Genomic DNA, 13,253 nt, shown 5'->3' on the forward strand with positions numbered 1-13,253 from the left:
GCCCCCATAATATCTGTAAATCTCCTCAAAGCTCAGCTCAGGTACTGCCTCCTCTGTGATGGCCTTCCTGGACACTAATGCCCTCTACCTCTTGAAATTCCTTTGTGTTATTTGGTATATGCTTTGTACCTACTTATCTGTACATATATTATTTCCTTCCAGTAAAATGAAAACTTCTTAAGGTCAAGGACTCTCTTTATTTTTTTTGCATCTCAGTGCCCTGCCAGTGCTTTCAGCATAGTAAGTATTTATTACATTTTATTGCATTGAATTGAATTGCTATAGCCTCTCTTTGGCCTCTGGTGAGGCTGCACGACTCTAATGGTTCCTGTTGTCTTGTCCACCTCTTTCAGTATGACACTAGGTATAGCTCCTAAGCTCCTGTCTGAAACTAGCCTAAATCCCTGTCCTCTCTCAGCCTGTCTCTCTGCCAGTTAGGAGCTGCTCTGTCTACTTAATTGTTCCTACCATGTTCTCCATATCACCTAATCACCAACTAGGAAGTTCCACTCTTCCCAGCTCATATGTTCTCTGAATAATAGCTATAAAATTTATTTTTTCTGATGGAGCCCTCTTAAATAGAGCTTCTTCTTTTAGCAGCCTTGCTCTCTTCATGTCTACTTACCCCCTTCCATAGAATCCACCATGGTTTCTGATATATAAGGCCTATTAGACAGGACTTTCATATTCAAGTTGGTTCTCCTTGACTAGTAATGCATCTCTGGTTGTTGGTATCCAGTTTTGCACTTGTCAGGATACTAGTTACTTGAAATAAAACTCTGTACATACTCCCCAAACTTTTCAGTGATAGTCCATGCCAAGGCAAGAACTTTTTAAAATGGGAAACCCATATAATTGTCAGTGAGTACTCTACTGGAGATTTCAGTTGACTTCTGGTAGCCATGCCTTTCCTGACAAATCACCCCAAGCCACCTAGGTTGTGAGCAACATGTAAGCTGTTTGGCTTGCTTGGATTGGCAAAAGATAATACTGGTGCATGTGTGAGGCAGCTACCAATTTCCCTAGAGTGCAATTATCTTTCTTATCCCAGTAATCTACAAAAGGTTCCAGGGGAGACTTCGACATATACTGAAGGGATATACCATGTAGAGATAAGTATATATGGTAATTTGAAGAGAAGGAAAAGAACAGTAACAACTAAGAGGATCTGGAAAAGGCTTCCCATAGGATATGACATATCACCTGAGTCTTGAAGGAAACTCAAGTTTCTGAGAAATGGAGATGAGGAGGAAGAGCATTATAGGCATGGAGGTTAGCTGGTGCAAAGACATAGGGGAGAGATGTAACACCAAGCTTGGAAAATAGCAACCGATTTGTCTGGAATGTAGAATGTATGAAAGGGGAAAATGGGGAATAAGCCTGGAAAGGTAAACCAGAACTTTCCCTTTTGTCCTTCTGTTTTTGGTTCCTCTTGGTTTACACATCTATGGGATTGGTGACAGATTGTGTGATGATAGCAGAGTTTTCAACAAAACTCTAGTAATGACCAATAGACCCCAGAGACTCCTTAAGTTCCCAATAATTCTTCCATTATGGCCATATGGTAGGTCTTTTTATTTTCTTTGGATCAATATATTCTCCTCCTTGTTCAGATACTATGGACTTAACAGAAGGGTGGGAGAGCTGTAATTCATCAATGGCCTAGCAATTTCTTTTTGTTGTTATTGGTGTTTAAAAAGATTAACATTTTATTTGGGGGTTTTATCTCATCTCAAAATAGACATTCTGTGGAATAGAATGACCACTAGGGTTAGAAATAATTCACCTCCAAATTTTACTTAAAACCTATCCCTGAGCCTCCTCTTTTGGTCTGACATGGATTTGGGTGAAACCTGATTTTAAACCTTGCCTTTCCCTGCTTATGAGCAGTGTGACCAGGGAATATCAGATCAGAGATAAAATCTGGAAAGCATCACAAAGGAGCCTAGCAATTTCTAGCCAATAAAGCAGCTTCAGAAGTCTCCCCATGGTCTTCCAGTTAAATTGAAATCATCACCAATCAACCATCTTTTCTATGAGCTACTGAAAAGTGGCAGGTACCCCAGAAATCCTTTTGGCTAGCTGTCAATTATCTCTCACTCCTGTCATGTAACCAGCCTATCTTTTTTTACCCAACTGTTTCTTGGTTCACAAAGTGATGGAATTATAGATTTTAATATTTGAAAAGGAAGGGAACAAGCATTTATTAAATGCCTACTATATGCTGGGTACTGTGCTATGTACTTTAGAAATATGATCTCATTTGATCCTCACAACAACCCTGTGAATTAAGAACTATTATTATCCCCTTTATATAGTTGAAGAAACTGAGGCAGGTAGACAATAAGTAACTCACCCTGGATCATAAGTGAGTGTTTGAGCTAGTAAGTGCAATTACCTTTCTTATTCCGGTAATCTACAAAAGGTTCCGGGGGGACTGGAACATATACTGAAGGGATATACCAGGTAGAGATAAGTGTGTGTGTGTGTGTGTGTGTGTGTATATATATATATATATATATATATGTATATATTGTTCCGTCAAGGAAACATTTTGTTTCTTGAGGAACAACAGGGGGGACTGTAACGATTGGAATGACGCCACCTGCTGGATACTTACTGTAGAAGAGTTCTGCCCATGAAGGGAAGGTCTTTGAGGGCAAGACCAGGAGTCAGGAAGTGACGCGGGCTGGTGGGAGGAGGAAGGAAGAGACTGGCGCTGACTCTGGGGCTCTTTCCTGGGGACGCTGGCGGAGAAGGGAGCTAGAAATGTGCTCTCCCTTTAATAGATAGGAATCTAGGCCTTTCTCTCTCTTTACCAAATTCTTATTCTCCTTAATAAATGCTTAAAAGTCTAACTCTTGCTAAAGCTTATAATTTATTGGCGACCACTCATTAGATATTTTAGACAGACTAGCTAGAATTTTAGCCCTTAACAATATATATATATATATTATATATATATATATATACACAATATATATATATATATATACACACACACATATATATGTATACACACACACACACATATATATGGTAATTTAAAGAGAAGGGAAAGAACAGTAACAACTAAGAGGATCTGGAAAAGGCTTCCCATAGGATATGACATATCACCTGAGTCTTGAAGGAAATTCGAGTTTCTGAGAAATGGTGATGAGCTAATAAGTGTTTGAGTCTGAATTCAAACTTAGGTCTTCCTGACTCCCAGCCCAGCACACCTTCCACTGTGTCACTTAGCTAGTTACCTGGTCTACTCCAAAAAAAATTTCCCCTATAACATACCCAACAAGTGATTGTGTAGACGTTGCTTAAAGACCTCCAAAGAGGGAAAGCTCCTATTCTCTTAAAGCAGTTTATCCCACTTTTTGCAGCTCTAATTATTAGGAAGTTTTTCCCCCTTATTTTTCATTTTTCCTCCTTGCAACTTCTACTCATAAATGGGCTGATTCCTTTTCTGTTCATATATGTTCTTGAGGATATCTTCTCTGCCCCTTCTCAGGCTCAAGAGATCTTGAGTAATATTCTATTTAAGAAAATTCAAATCAATCCAACATGCATTCGTTAAGCACTGAGCTAGGCAATGAGAATACAAAGACAATGATAAAACAGGTGCTTCCCACAGGTAGTTTACAATCTATTGCAAAAACTACAATGAGCAGGCAGGACAGAGGATGCTAATAATCACTCCAGTCAAATGATGAATATCTAATATGACAAGTTTACTAACAAATAATATCATAAAGCTGAGAGGCTGAAGTGGAAAGCACAGTTAACAAGGAAATTGGAAAGCTAGAGTCTAGCCCTGTCACATTAAATTAGGTCTGTATCATTTCACTTCTCTGGGCCTGTTTCCTTATCTACAAAACTGGGAATGGGGGATTAGAGCATCTGTAAGTTCCCTCCTAGTGTCAACATTCTTGGATTCTATGGAATAATTTAAAAAAATTTAGATGGAGTCACTGTCACAGTTGACAAAAGCTCTATAGCACTGTCAGGTGCTGATAGTCTGTGGAACAAGCCTACCTTCAAATTCAATGCAAGCTGCTTCATAATGCACAGAAACACTACAAAAGCCACTTCAAATTCACATTGATGCAATTCCCCCTCAAAAGTGCAAAGGAGATCAGGGGGAGGAAGAACATTGTTACCTAAGTGAGTACTTTGAATAGAAAAGAAACTAGGTTTGCATTTATTGCTGGTTATTATGTATACTCAAAATTGTGCCAGTCTCTGTCCTTGCTCTTATAAACTAAAATACAAAAGTTTCAAAACATATTGTAAACTATTAACTGGAAATTGCAGGGATGCCTGTCAATTGGGGAATGACTAAACAAATTGTGGTAAATGTTCACGATAGAATATTACTCTGCTATAAGAGATGATGAGCTCAATGATTTTAGAAAATCATGGAGAGACCTCCATGAAATAATGAAGAGTGAAATGAGTAGAACCAAGGGAACATGGCATACACAGTAACAACAGTATTCTTTTTTCCTTTTTTTAAAAATGGTATTCTTTTAAGTACAACTTTGAGCAGCCAAGTCAATCTAACTATTATAAATAACCAAATTTATTACAAAGATACTATGAAGGAAGATGCTGTTCAAATACACACACACACACACACACACACACACACGCACACAGATCTGTGTCTAATGGTAGCTATGCTGAAGTTTGGTGGGGGGAGGGAGGGGAAAAAAGAAAGTTACATGGTAATTTTGTTGTATGTTTGAAAAGAATAGCAAGTTATACATTATGGATCTGAAATTTCAGGTGCAATTCTCTGTTTTTATATCCCATCTTGTTATTGAAATGCTTGTTTTATTTCTTAAGTTCAGAATAAAGTAAATAAAAATTTAAAAATTGTTAACTATTAACAAAGAAATCCTACACAGAGGAGAACCATTTTGTTGAGACATAGTACAGTGGAAAGAGCACTGAATTTGGAGTTGGGCAAGAGTTCTGGCTTTGCCTGTGTGACCTTGGGGAAGTCACTTCACCCCTGTGGATTTCTTTGCCTGTGAAATCTGGGGATTTGACTAGGTAATCTCTGAGGTCTTTTTCCAGCTCTATGTCTATGAGCTTATGATTCTATGAATGTATGGAGGATCATAAATATAGAGTAGGAAATGACCTTATTATTCAGTCCTTTGATCATTTATGTCAATTCCTCATTTTGTAGGTTAGGAAGCCAAAGACTACATAGGTGAAGTGACTTGTCTAGGTAGTTAAGTGGTAGAGCTGGAATTATTAAAGAAGGATAGAAAGAAAGAAGGAAAGGGAAGCAAGGAAGAAAAAAGAAGAAAGGAAGGAAGGAAAAGAAGGAAGAAATGAAGGAACAAAGGAAGGAAGGGGAGAGGAATAAGAAAGAGAAGGGGAGGGAGGAGGAAAGAAAGATGAAGTAGGGAGGGAGGAAGAAAAGAAGGAAGAAAAGGAAAGAAGGCAAAAGGAAGAAATAAAAAGAAAATGTGAAAGTATCCCACTGTACTAAGTTAGCAGCAAAGATCTGAATTAACACAGTCAGTAGGATTAACTAAGTCTTGTTTTATTTTTCTTGCTTTGTATTTACAGTCTACACTATGGGCATGCTAGCAATCCTGGGTACTTGGTATGTTTTGATAGTTTAATTTGTAAATGTATTTCCAACACAATGTAGCCAAATAGCCACCCTTCAAATCAGCTATTATTCACATCTGTGAGAATAGTTCTTTCTTGTGAGCTTGCATCCTTAGAGAGGATGGGAAACATTTCAGATGAAAAACAATTAGAGAAGGGAGAGTAAATGAGAAGACTTGATTAAGATCAGGAAAAGGGAAATAGATCATCATTTCCAAGAGATGTCTGAATGTGTAGGAACATTTTCTGTTTTTCCCCCAATAATCTAGTCAAAATGATGAACTAAGTAAAGTTATCATATCTCCCCTTCCTGTGTCCTATCCACTCTCTCAGAGACAGACTAAAAATCTAAACTGTTTGCACCTGATACAAATGGCAACTAAGAGGACTGTGGTGGAGAGTGAGGGATGGGCTTGACTGGGATGCAAGTGCTAGGAGAAGGAACTGGACCCTGAGATATTATTTTCTAAGGTTCTAAAGACAGTGGAAATGTTTCTGAGAGGAGTCTGTCATCAGTACTCCTGTGAGGGTTACGTAGGGATGTGGAGGAAGCCTGCTCCAAGTTGTTATTTTGCACCCTCTAAACTTTCCACCCTGAGATAAAACCCCCATGGCCCCCGCTATGCTATGGCTCTGGATTGCCTAATGCTCTCATGTTGTCTTGAGTACTTTTGCCAGCAGAAAAGACAAAAGAAATACTCACTAAGGATTTTGGGACCCCATTCCCACTTCATCGGCTATACCTGTTATACCTGTTAATGCTTTAACTTGTCCAGTCAATGTCTCCTGTTGAAATGTGTATCATATATTGTCCTACTCAAAAGCTACTGATCACATTTAAAAGTGTTATCATTGGTATAGAACACACAGAGTGACTTTCTGTTTGTTAAAAAATATAGATGTCTATAAAGCGATGATGGCATCATGCCTTGTTTGTATATGGCCATTCCCCCCTGTTTTCTCCCGGCATAGTGATAGAAGGATGAGGGAGTAAGTCCTTGACACATCCCAGTTCCCTCCCTTTCCTCAGACACTTATTATCAGTGTGACCCTGGGCAAGTCACTTTAACCCTGTTCTCCTCAGTTTCCTCATCTCTAAAATGAACTGGAGAAGAAAATGGCAAACCACTCCAGTAACTTTGCCAAGAAAACCCCAAATAGGGTCATGAAGAGTCAGACACAACTGAAGATGACTGAACAACAACCCTGGAAATGGTCCCTTTTAGGCTTAGCATTCTATATGCTATGATTTTGATTTAATGTTCTATGCCCCATTCCCTAGTGTTTGTAGTTTTGAAAAGAGAACATTGTTTACCTCAAAATAATTATCATGAATGCTGTCACTTAGGTGGAGGTATTTATGAATGGTGGTGGGTTTCCCAAAGCACCTCAGATTATACAACACTTCAGATTATACTAACTAAAGCCACCCAAACATTGACCTGGAATCAGGAGATAAATGTGTGGTCTAAGCCCCACTCTGCCATTAACTAACTGTATATTGAGTGAATCCCTTCATTTCTCTGGGTCTCTGTTTCTTTATTTATAAAATAAGGAGTTTGGATTATGTGACCTCTAAATTCTAACTTCAATCCTTCTGTAATCCTAGTAGCTAGATGGAACAGTAGATATAGCAATGGGCCTAGAGTCAGGAAGACTTGAGTTCAAATTTGACCTCAGATACTTGTTAACTATGTGATCCTGGGCAAGTCACTTAACCTCTGTCTACTTCAGTTTCCTCAGCTATAAGATTGGGATAATAATATCTACCTGATGGGGCTGTTGTGATTATCAGCTGAGATAATATTTGTAAAGTGCTTAGCACATAGTAGGCACTTAATAAATGCATATTCTCTTCCCTCCCCATGCCTATCAGGGAAGGTGAAGGAAATAAGCATTTATACAGCACATTTTGTTTATCTCAAAAAATACTCTGCCAAATTCAAATTCACCTGAGACCAGACTATGTAAGATGCTGAACTGGGGATTGTCCTTAGATCATAAGGCAAATAATTGCCTTAAGACAAGTATATTATCATTCCCAAGCCTCCAGCTGAGTGTAAGACATTAAAGAAGGACCTTTAATTTGGAACTGCTGACTCCCAGAGAGTCAAACTACTCCCTGACTCAGGGCCTCATCTGCTCTGGATTTGTTTTCTAATGCTCCATAGCAAGTTGGGTCTTTCCCACTTGCCCTTTTGGAGATGAGTCAGCCACTTATACTTAATTTCTTCTTCCTAGCAGATGTTCCCAGTGTTATAGCTACAGAATATGTCACTGCCTGGAAAGCAAAACAATCATGCTCTTAGTATTAGCTTTTTCAGGTCCAACTCAGAAGGATGGGTGTGACTTACTAGGGTAGCTATAGGAACTCACTGGTAGCTACTGTAACTCACTCTTACTTTACACTTACCACACCATTAAAATGGAGTGATGGGGACCCTGTTGCCTCCACCAAGGCTTGCCATATTCTTATCCATGCCTCACAAGAGAATATGTTGGTCAACATCAAAGAACTAAAGACATCTTCACCTGTGAGATATTTGGCTTCCCTTTCCTAAAAGTTTGACCACCTTTTCCTTCAAACTATTTAACCTTGGGGCAGCTAGGTGGTGTAGTGGATAGAGCACCAGCCCTGGAATCAGGAGGACCTGAGGTCAAATCCAGCCTCAGACACTTGATACTTACTAGCTGTGTGACCCTGGGCAAGTCACTTAACCCCAATTGCCTCACACACACACACATACAAACTATTTAACCTCTGAGTATGACTCTAATTATAATTAGTATATAATGTAATTATGTAAGATAATTATATTATCTTATAATAATATAATTACTAATTAAAATTTTAATTATGATAAAATATGTACAGCAGGGATCGGAGAATGTTCTTTGCATTTGTTTTTTCCAAGAAGTTAAGAATAATAGATAAAATAGACTATGAGTTTGAATTATGACTTCAATATTATCACAATCAATGACCATTATTTCAATGAATCTCTGATCTCATGAATGTAGGTACTTCTTTCAACAATGCAGATTGTAAATTGTATATGTCTTTTCTGGTCCTTGTGCCTCTCTGTATCCATACCTTCCCATAAACCCACCCCAGGGGAGTCTCTCAGTTTGCTGTGGACCTTTCTCTAGTTTCTTTGATTTTTGGATGCCAATGAAATAGCCAAACTGTGAACTAATTATCATTTCCTTTCACTATATGACCCAAATATACTTTTTCATTCACTTAAGCAAGAAAAGGTGATTTATTGACATCCATTTTTCAAAGCTCCATGATTTTATCCATCTTGGTGCTACCTCTACTGATACAATTTATAATCCCTCCAAGCTTAATATTGGTTCATTTAGTACCTACTATATGCAGACTATTCTAATATTCTCTAAGATAGATTAAAAAGTTTCCATGAGAAGATGTAGTCTGGGGGGGGGGGCGGGGAGGCAGCTAGGTAGCTCAGTGGATAAAGCACTGGCCCTAGATTCATGAGGACCTGACTTCAAATTCAGCCTCAGACACTTGACACTTACTAGCTATGTGACCTCAGGCAAGTCACTTAACCCTCACTGCCCTGCAAAAAAAAAATGTAGTCCATTACTGTACAATTATAATGCTCAATCTTGGCCCTAAATAAGAGAAGAGAAAAAAAAAACCACTCCTTTCCCTTCTTTGTGGGGTGGGGCCCAGTGAGGATATTGGTGTAGAACACTGTACATGCTATCAGACTCAATTAATGTATTGGTTAATTTGTTTAACTGTTTCCTCTTCCTTCTCTTTCTTTCTTTTATATCCTTCATTGCAAGGGGATGGCTATTGGGAGGATAAGGGGAAATCAAGATGATGCAAAAGCCAAATATGTCAATTAAAAAAAAGACACTTTCTCTTCTCATAAGGCTTATAGTCTAATAGGGGGCTACTACCCAAACACAAGTAAATATAATGTAGGGTGCCTGTCTTAATGAAGCTCACAGGAAGGTAAGAATAGATATCTCTAGTGTTTCCTTCCCCCACCGTTCTCCAAAAGAGGCTTTTATTCCTGCTAGGAGGGGAATCAGGAGGTTGGGCCCAGGCAATGGCTGATCAACTTTCCTCAGAGAGAAGGGAGTACTAGGCTAGAATTCTATCCGTCTACTCCCTTAAATATTGTTAGACTAGAGGATACAATTTTTAGTTGCAAGTTAAATTACCTATCACTATTCATTAATGGGGAGACGGGGACCCCAGGCTTTATATACAAAGCTTGAGTTCTTTCCAACCAAATACCACTTTCCCAATGAATACATATAGCGAATAGCAAAGAAATCTTGTTACCCAAATGGTAAGCAAAATAGAAAAAGTAAATTGTGTCTGTGAAAATATATCAATGTATACAATGCAATTCATATTGAAGAAGCTCCATGATTGGTAGTGAGATATCTCAGATCAACAAAGAAAGATATGCCTTTGGGGGCAGCTAGGTGGCCCAGTGGATAAAGCACTGGCCCTGGATTCAGGAAGACCTGAGTTCAAATCTGACCTCAGACATTTGACACTTACTAGCTGTGTGACCCTGGGCAAGTCACTTAACCCTCATTGCCCCAGAAAAGAAAAGAAAAGGAAAGAAAAGAAAGAGATGCCCTAGATCTCACCCAAGGAGAAATTCTCTAGTGTCACTAGTGTAGTAAGGTAGGAATAGGTATATGATCAAAGATATACATGTTGCCTTCTTCCCAAAGTCTTTCTCTCCTTTCAGTGACTTGAAGAGAGTTTGGTATCAACCATCTTCTCTCTCAAAGCTGGAATCTAGAATAACCTAAAGAGATTAAAGAGATAGAATCTTTCTTCTTTTTCACTCTTTCCACTCTGCATGAACTCCCTCATGCGGGCTCAGGGAATTAATCTAAACCAATGAGGAGAGATACTCATACCAAAGAGCTTTGGGGTTTGGGTTATGGTAGCACTAAAAGAAGCATTTGGTTTTTATACTAGACAGTTTTATAAGTTGATGAGTTGTTGTGACCTAAAATATTTATTATCTGTTGGTCAATCATCTGGTGAAGAACATATCCAAAATTAACTAGGCTGGTGGTCAGATCTATGATAGTAGACAGTTCATCTACCAGGTTCATATCTGAAAATGTTCCTGCTTGCTAGGGCCTACCAGACTTTCATTCCCTCTGCATAGACTTTAAGACTCCAAGGTCAAATACAAACTGCATTGAGATGTGAGAAAACATCCAGGTTCTAGGTGAGGTTAGTGCTAAATTCTTCAGGGAAAAATGATAAAGTATTTATTAAACTCTTGCTATGTGCTAGACACTGTGCTAAATTCTAGGGATATAAATACAAAAAAGTAAGACAGTACCAACCCTTAAGAGGCTTACTTCTAATGGTGGAAAGACATTATGTAGAGGGCATTAGAAAGGGATGCAGAGGGATCACATTGGAGATGGTCTAGAAACGATGCAGAGACCTGGTTTCAGGCAAGAAAAAGTAAAACCTTGCCTATCAGAGAATATAAAACACCTAGAAGAATTGATACAACTTCATAGAACATCATGAACTCAGCTGTCCTCAAGGTCTCTGGGATGCATCTCTACTCAGCCAGGAGTGCTGACACAACCTCTTCAAATGACCAACATTATAAAAACAAAAACAAATAGCTTTTATGGAGTTGATAGAGTAGTTGTGGGCAGCTAGGTGGCACAGAGGATAGAGCACTGGCCCTGGAGTCAGGGATCCCTGAGTTCAAATCCAGCCTCAGACACTTAACACTTACTAGCTGTGTGACCCTGGGCAAGTCACTTAACCCCAATTGCCTCACTAAAGAAAGAAAAAAGAAAAAAAAAAGATAGAGTAGTTGGATATTATAACTATTGAAGCCCTAATCACAGAAAAAATAATTAGCTCCATCAAAGGCAGAGGTTTTAAGGCATTTTTTGTGCTATGAACACCTCAGCAGTCTGGGGAAGCTTATGGCCCCTTTCACAGAATAATGTTTTATATGCAGAAAATACATTATATTACAAAGGATACCAATTATATTGAAATACTGAAGTGGTAATTGGAAAGGAGGAGTCTTTCACCTTGTAGGAAATTTAAAAAGTTGTAGGAACATACAGTTGTTTAAAGCTGGAAACGACATTAGAGGTCCATCCTTTGATAGAGGAATAGAGATGAATACAGAGCAATTGTGGTGTCGTTCAGTAATGTCCAACTCTATGTGAAAAGTCCATGAGGTTTTCTTGACAACGATACTGGAATGGTTTGCTATTTCTCTCTCCATCATATCCCCATTTTACAGATGAGGAACTGAGACAGACAGGGTTAAGTGACTTGCCCAGGGCCACAAGTTAGTAAGTGTCTGAGGTTGGATTTGAACTCATGACAATGAGTCTTCCTGATTCCAGACTTGGCACTCCATCCACTGTGCCACCTAGCCGCCCACCTATTGCAATTGTATTTCATTGGGTTTTTTTTTGTTGTTGTTGTTTTAGTGAGGCAATTGGGGTTAAGTGACTTGCCCAGGGTCACACAGCTAGTAAGTGTTAGGTGTCTGAGGCCAGATTTGAACTCAGGTCCTCCTGACTCCAGGGCCAGTGCTCTATCCACTGTACCACCTATCTGCCCCACAATTGTATATCATAATACCAAAGTGTTCATTGGAGTGGAGGAGTCTTTCACCTGACTCCAGGCCCTGTGCTTTTTCCATTGCACCACCTAGCTAGCTGCCCATTATAGAGGTACAACAACTTGCCCAATGTTACCCAGGTAGGAAGTGGCAGAGCTGGAATTTGAACTCCTGTCCTTTGACTCCATGCTACAAGAAGAAATAGTTAATGACAGAGGTTGTCATAAAAAGAGGCAGATATGTCAGAGGACTCCATGCTGAGATCTAAAATTCTATAGTTCATGGTCTCTTGAGCAGCACATGTATTAAAATTGCAATGACAACAGAGATGAGCATGGTCCCTGCACAAGAATGAAATGAAATTTTTTTAAATCATAAAAGTATTTTATTATTTTCCAGTTACATGCAAAGATAGTTTTCAAAAGATTTTTAGTTGCAAATTTTTCTCCCTCCCTCCCCTCCCTCCTCAAGACAGAAAGCAATCTGATATAACTTAGATATATACAATCACATTAAACATATTTCTGCATTCGTCATGTTGTGAAAGAAGAATCAGAACAAAAGGGGAAATCCTCAAAAAAGTAAAAACAAAAACAAAAGTAGAAACAGTATGGTTCAATCTGTATTCAGAATCCACCGTTCTTTTTTCTGGATGTGGAGAACGTTTTCCATCATGAGTTCTGTGGAATTGTCTTGGATCATTGCACTGCTGAGAAGAGCTAAGTCTATCACAGTTGATCATCACACAATGTTACTGTTACTGTGTACAATGTTATCCTGGTTCTGTAAGAATGACATGAAAATTAATGAAGCATTCCACATTGAAAAATAAAATTCCCTAGCTCTCTGTTTGGGAAAATTGAGGCATAAATGCTTTCAGGATTCTCGGGCTTCACCATGCTATCTGGCTCTGAAGATAAGACATCAATTTCTTGAAAAGTTAGTGCAAAGATCAAAGATTATCACAGTAATATCACCTATATGGAATTCAGGGACTCTGAGATCTGC

General features: G+C 38.8%; 1 non-coding gene across 1 annotated transcript; it reads left to right on the forward strand.

The window, feature by feature from the left end:
• The first annotated feature begins 12,529 nt into the window (after window positions 1-12,529).
• LOC122727048 lies at window positions 12,530-12,631 on the forward strand. The gene has a single exon (XR_006353018.1). It is a non-coding gene; the product is annotated as a U6 spliceosomal RNA (small nuclear RNA).
• Window positions 12,632-13,253: the final 622 nt, after the last annotated feature.

The sequence above is a fragment of the Dromiciops gliroides genome, chromosome 4 (genome assembly GCF_019393635.1).
Source record: "Dromiciops gliroides isolate mDroGli1 chromosome 4, mDroGli1.pri, whole genome shotgun sequence".
NCBI classification, from domain to species: domain Eukaryota; kingdom Metazoa; phylum Chordata; class Mammalia; order Microbiotheria; family Microbiotheriidae; genus Dromiciops; species Dromiciops gliroides.